The sequence below is a fragment of the Peromyscus californicus genome, unplaced genomic scaffold (assembly GCF_007827085.1).
Source record: "Peromyscus californicus insignis strain IS unplaced genomic scaffold, ASM782708v3 Scaffold_15__1_contigs__length_86483966, whole genome shotgun sequence".
Taxonomy (NCBI): Eukaryota; Metazoa; Chordata; class Mammalia; order Rodentia; family Cricetidae; genus Peromyscus; species Peromyscus californicus.
The window spans coordinates 55,421,693-55,428,460 of NW_026294447.1; the positions used below are offsets into that span (position 1 = coordinate 55,421,693).

The 6,768-nt window shown below is 47.9% G+C and overlaps 1 long non-coding RNA gene across 2 annotated transcripts in view; it reads right to left on the reverse strand.

Annotated features, from left to right (window-relative positions):
- Positions 1-3,318, reverse strand: part of LOC128110908 (uncharacterized) — a 40,324-nt gene extending 37,006 nt beyond the window's left edge. The window contains exon 1 of one of the 2 annotated variants that reach the window (XR_008218374.1): positions 2,208-3,318. This is a non-coding gene — a long non-coding RNA (uncharacterized LOC128110908). The remainder of the gene's footprint in view (positions 1-2,207) is intronic. The other variant, XR_008218373.1, reaches the window with a different exon arrangement.
- Positions 3,319-6,768: the final 3,450 nt, after the last annotated feature.

Here is a 6,768-nt window from a genome sequence, read left to right on the forward strand (position 1 = left end):
AAAAAAAAAAAAAGCCACTCACAGATAATTTTTGGAGGAAGATTCTAAAATGAATAGCCCTGCTTGTCTTTCCCTGCGACCCCGACTCTCACCACACTGACTATCACAGGGACCCGGATGGGACTTCCAGGTTGGGTGGGACAGTCACTGGGGGAATCTGCAGTCATCCTTCATGTGGGAACCGTTTGCCATACATACTTCCAACGAAAAACAGCTTCTGGATTTCCCCACTGTAGTTTTTGAGTGTGTCGCCGTCAGAAAGCTGAGGTTACAGAGTTTTAAATACCCTCTGATGTTTGCAGAGGAGCAGGCTGCTTCTGAATCGCTCCCAGGGATTGGGAATTCTGGGAATTCCTCCCCCCGCCCCCCGCCCCCGGCGCGCCCCGAGTTTTAGGGTTCTTGATTGCCAGGGAACAAGGGCACCGTGGTGGGACCTATGATTCACATAATAATGGCAAAGGTAGTGGAGTCTCCCACGCCAGCCTGTGTGTAGGGCAGGTGGAGAAGAGAGAGAGAAGGGCGTCTACACTGCCCCCTAGCTGGAGGACCAGGAACACAGTCGAGGGGACTGGGGGAGCACTCAGGTTTACGTTGCTGGCCCTTCAAATGATTCCCGTTTTTAATTTTCAAAAGATACAAACACGAACGAAATAATGCAGGAAAAGAGGTTTCTCCTACCCACCGAGGCCTCATCAAACCCATTTCCTCCTAGAAGGCTTTAGTAAGGTAGCATTTAAAAAAAAAGTGCCAATTTTGCGTGGCGAATTGGCTTCTTTGGGGGAAAATTTTGACAGAAAGCGCCTTCCTTGGGGAAGGTCAGGAGTCACTGGTATTAAACCAGACAAGCTGGTAGAGGAGTGTTAATGGCCACAGCAAGCAGATGTTCTGTAATTAGGGGAGCTGTGACTGACAAGACTGGAGAGGTACCGTACACGGGCGGGCGGCACAAAGCAGCTGCCGCCGCCGCTTTCCCCTGTCACGGATGTACACAAGTCAGACCGACCCCCGTGAGGCTGCCGGAGTAGTGACAATTAAAAAAAAATTGTATTTGATTAAAATAAGTAATATATCACGTAATGTTCTGCTCCTCCTCCTGAAGAGAGAGGCCCAGGATGGACACTGGCGAAAGTGAGCCTGGGTCCAGTTCACCTCGGAAACGAGTAGGTGGTGCTGAGGTTGGTGTTCATCTGGTACTAAGAATGAGCTTTTTCTAAGAGGAAGGATGCAATCTTTTTATTGCATCCTCCAGTTTCTGCATCTAAGCAGGCTACAAGATTCTCTCTCTCTCTCTCTCTCTCTCTCTCTCTCTCTCTCTCTCTCTCTCTCTCTCTGTGTGTGTGTGTGTGTGTGTGTGTGTGTGTGTGTTTAGAGGTAGGTGTGGACTTCAGAGGTCAACCTCAAGTATTATTCCTTAGGGGCTGTTTCTTGTTTTGAGATAGGGTCTGTCACCAGGAGCTGGGGCTCCCTGATTCAGTTACACTAGTTGGCCAGAAAGCCCCACGAATCCTCTTGTCTCTACTGTCCCAGTATGCCTGGTGTTTCATGAAGGTTCTGGGAACAAATTCAGGTCCTGTTGCTGAACTGTCTTCCCGGCTCCCAAGACATGTCTCTTTGATCTCCTGAACATCAACCCCATTGCATTCCCCTCATTTCTTCTGGAATATTCCCAAGCCCCTCCTGGTTTTCTTACATCTAGGTGTCTTTCTGCCCTCATTCTTTTTTTCTTTTTCTTTTTTTCAAAACAGGGTTTCTCTGTGTAGCTTTGCGCCTTTCCTGGAACTCACTCTGTAGCCCAGGCTGGCCTCGAACTCACAGAGATCTGCCTGCCTCTGCCTCCCAAGTGCTGGTATTAAAGGCGTGCGCCTCCGCCGCCGCCACCGCCACCACCACCACCCGGCTCTTCACTCATTCTTGATACATCTTTCCGTCAGGATAGGTGGAGTCATTCTCCATATATTTCCAGAATCTGAATAGAATGCTTACTCCCTGATAGGCTTTTTCTGGGCTCTGACCCCAGCACAGCACCAGAGACTGAGGGAAGTCTTGGATCAGTGTGTGTGTGCTCCTGAGCATACATGCACCCATGCACAATGACTGCTCAATGCAATATGAATCACAAGCATCTATTGCAAAAATCACACACACACACACACACACACACACACACACACACACACACACACACACACACACACATCCAGACTTACAGAATTTCTTTGGTGGCCAAGAAGAGTTGGTGGCCTCTGTTTTCTAGAGGATCTCTGGTCACTTCATGAGGCATCATGAAATGGGGTGAAGCAGTTGGTCCCCAGCCAGCCAGTCAGCAGGATGCAGCCTGGCCTGGTAGATTTGAGGCCAGAAGGGAGGCTTGGAGGACTCCAGCCTCCTTGAAGCCTGATTTCCTTACTGAGGGGTGGGAATGGTATCACTAGACTCTTGGTAGTATCATGAGGCTGAGAAGAGGGATCATAGGGTTTGGTCACATTATTGTTCTGGCTGTGTTAGTTCCTGTTTTTCAAATGAGATCAGGGACTTTACCACCCATGAGTCATTTGGCAGGGGGTATTTAGTTGCTAGGTGACCTGGGGTCTAGCAGGGACTGCTTATATTGTGTTCATGATTGGGAGGAAGCTGAGGAGAGAACATCCTCAATGTCCCCTGAGTGCTGCTTGTACCTCAAATCTTCTTGAGCACCCTGTCTTCTACTATTTTGGGGGTAGATCTTACAAGCCCTGTGAGCCCAGAGATGCCAAGCAAGTCACCCGGGCCACCTAGCCAGACTTGGGGCTGGAAAGTGAGTCCCAGGCTTCCTGATGCCAGATCCTACGCTCCTGGTACATGATGCTTGTGGGGCCTCTGTGCAAAGTCTGTCCTGTCCTCGTCCTTCAGTGTGAAGCTGAGATGCCACTGGCTGTCCTGAGAGATGGAAATAATAGCTCCCTGGAACACATTCCCAAACAAAGGAAGAGCCAGAAGCCTGACCCATGAGCCCCACGGTCTTTGTCTCTCTTCCCCCTTGCTCACCAGCTCCTCCAGATCTCCTACCTGGCTTTCCTGACTGCTCCCTCAGCTCCTCTCCAGTCCCTTGCTGCCTCTTTATCTGTCTCTCCACCTTTCTCCCTTGATTTCTAATTTCCAAGCCTGCGAGCTATTACAGGGAGCATAATGACGGTTGCACTTGTCTTAAGCGATGCTGCGGCTGAACTCATTGCTGCGTGGAGTGCTCCGGGAGTCTTGAAAACGAAAGGTGTTATGTAAAAATGAAAATCGATTCTAATTCTAAACAAACACCATCACTTGAGTTTCCCTTGGCTCTCAGTGTTTCATGCTCAAGAAGGGCAGCGGGGCATCTTCTTTGACGCTGTGTGCTTAGAGCAGAGATTTGGGTGTCCCGGCATCGTGAGGCTTGTCATGACAGGGATGAGGTCTGAATCACATCTCAATATAGCCTCACAGTCACATTTAATTGCACCTGGTGAAATGTGTCTTTGTTCATTATTTATGAAGGGAAACAATTTTCATCCGGGGTGGGGGGAACTGACATTCCGTTGAGGTGGAGTGATTGGGAAGGGCCGTTAGTTCCCAAGTCTTCCTCTCAGCGGCTATCACCCAGCATCACGAGAAAGTTTGTCAGCCGAGCAAGCATCCCCCACCCCTTTCAGAAAGAAAGACTCTCCTCCTTCGCACTGGTGTAATTTATAAGGACATGCCCGCTACAAAAATGGAAGTTTGAATCATTCCTGTGGAAGAACTCATCTTTCCAAATCAGAAATGTCATAAACGTTAAAATGCCATGAGTGTTTCCCCAAGAAAGGAATAATTTTCTTTTCACTGAGAACACTGGAGGACATAATATACTTCTTGAAATTCAAAATTTCATAGCAAATGCAATTTATCCCTCCTTCGGATCGTTCATCTTCCTTTAAGAAAAGGTAACTGGGTGTTATATGGATTTTATATTTTTTTTTCACAAAATTATCTTCCAAGCACTTGTTTCCTTAAAAACACACCTGGCATGCAGGGAAAAATGAACGGTTTCATCTTTGGGCGTGTGCCCTGGAAACTTCCAGCACCAGGAAGGACGGGAGAGCTGGCTTGGGCTTCCTGTGATAACTCAATCAGACATACATTTGCTTCCGTGGAAAGATCTGGAGTACCTGTGGGACTCCTGTCTTCCACTAATTTTTCTCTTTCCCTTCTTTCAACTTCATGTCTGTTTAAGGACCCAGAAGTGTCTGTCTGTAGTTAGGGCCTTGCAATCACTCTGAAGATGGACAGCCGCCTTCAAGAGAAGGTGCTGGAATCTGAACCAAGTGATCACTCTGCGCTCCCAGAATAGGTCCTATGCTAAGAGCTGAGATGCACCCCATCTTTCTCCTGGGGAGGGGACTCATTAATGAGCACCTGCTGTATGCTTGGATGCTGTCCCACTCTGCTCTGAAGGCACATCGCATATAAGTGAGGAAGCTGAGGCTTGAAGAGTGACAGGTTGTAAGTGGAAAAGCAAGGTTCTGCCCCAGGCTCGCCCAAGTCCAAGCGTTATATATTCTCCTGAATGCTTGGGGGGGAAATGACTTTAACAAGAAGAAAGAAAAAAAAAACAACCCGGGTTTTTATTGTTTTTTTCTTGTTATATTTACTATGTGCTTATCACAGAAATTTTGGGGAAATTCATCATGATATGAAGAAAACAAAATAAAAACATCCACGACTATCCGAGACAGATTGCCGTTATTCCACCACTGTTTCCTCCCTGTGTGAACAGCCAGGGAGTCGTCTGCAGGACCCTCCCTCTGAAGCCTCCTTCGTATTTTATGAACTATTAACCAGTATGTCTAATTCACTCCCATTGGATGCTGTTCTCTGTGCTGTATGGAAACTATTTCATGTAGTTCTGTGAAATCTACTCCTTTGTCTTTCCCATTTTCAGGCCAGGAAACAGACGCAGGGAGGGCAGAATTTGTTCCCTGCAGTGACCAGAGGACATCCAGGAGACACAGACAGCCATTGGCCCTGGTGTCACTGCTCCCAGGGTCTATGCACTGTCACTTGCCTGATGCTGCCTGGAACGTTTCTTGAAATGGTAAATAATCCCAGGATCCGAATCACAGTCTATCCTCACCTTGGTGTGCCAGAGTTTCCCAACATTCCTCGCTGCTGACTATTGGGGCTCTTTCCATTTTCTAGCTATTACTAAACGATGCTGGAAAGAACATTTTTGTGTCTGTCACGGACATTCTAAATGAACATTTCCAAGAAATGTGATTATGAGTCAAATAGCACTTTAAAAACCATTGTTCCAAAGATAAAATACCTTGCATATCATGAGCCTGCAAACCCTGAGACTGAAAGGCATCTTCTGGCCACTCTGTTCCTCTTGCTCCTCACAGGCTCAGGGGTGCAAGATGGCTCACCTTAGGACACCAAGGTAGCCTGTGAATTCTGACTCATGCTTTACCTTGTGCTTGGGGCCTGCCCTGACACACTGTTTATTCCTCTGCCATCTGACATGATAGAAATAGACTTAGTCAAAGAGCCCCTCCTGTATGGCTGTGAGTTCTGGGCACTCTCCACCTCCACATCTGAGCAGCTGAATGTCACTTGCAGACATGGAGGCTAGTGTCCCTTGCCTGGCTTTGGCTGTCATTATCACAATGATCTGGAAGTTTGGTTTGGAGTATGGCATGTAGCGATTTCTACTGAGATTTGATGGACCTCTGTCAGGTGGTTGTGGCTTCTTAACAGAACCCAGACATCACTTTATGCTTCCCCTTCCTTCTCCTCACTCTTCATTCTGTGGGGGACAGTAGGCTACATCTGAAACACTCACATATTCCCAATGACTGTGAATCAGGGCAGCCAAGGGACTTCTTGTCTCTCCCAGCCTTCCCTGCATCTGGCACCCCATGGCCACTGACACTCTAGAAGAGGTCCTGTTCATGTACATTCTCTGTCCTCTCTCTAGCCAGCTTACCTACCACTTCCAGGACCTCCTGGTGCCACCCCCTCGTCGTGGTCCTCCCCACCCCAGACCCAAGCATCAGGCCTCCCCTCTTGCTTCTACTGATGGAACATCTTTTCTTCTTGTAATATGAAAGCAAAGCATGTTGGGTTAGCACTTTCTGGGTGTCAACAGTGGGGTCAGAAACTGCTGAACCCCAGAAATGAAGAATTGAGAACAATAAAGATCCACCCATAAGAAGCTCTTACTAAAGGACGAGATAGAAAACAGACATTCTCTGGGCTGTGGAGACAACAGCCTGTCAGCAAATGCCTTCTCTGCAAGCAAGGGGCCCTGAGTCTCTGAGCGTCAACAAGCAAATGAACAAAATTGAGTTTAGTGGCATGCACTTGTGAGTCCAGTCAGTGCTGGGGAGGCAGAGGCAGGAGGATCCCTGGAACTCATTGGCGAGCAAGTCTAACCTAGTTGGTGTGCTTGAGGCCAATGAGAGACTCTGCCTTAAAATAAGCAAACTAAATGATGTAGAGAGACTTAGGCATACACACAAGGCTGACCTCCGTATGCACGCGCGCACATACACACACACACACACACACACACACACACACACACACACACACACACACACACAGTGAGTGTAGCCGACCGGGTGGAAGTTCTTTGGAGTCCTAAAGAAGAGGCATCACTCAGCCACTGTGCCAGGATCCATTTTCCCCACTCCTTCATCTGTGTCATTTATTAATTGATACATCCACTCAGACTTCCGGTACTAATTACTGAACATCTAATGAGGTGCCAGGTATTTG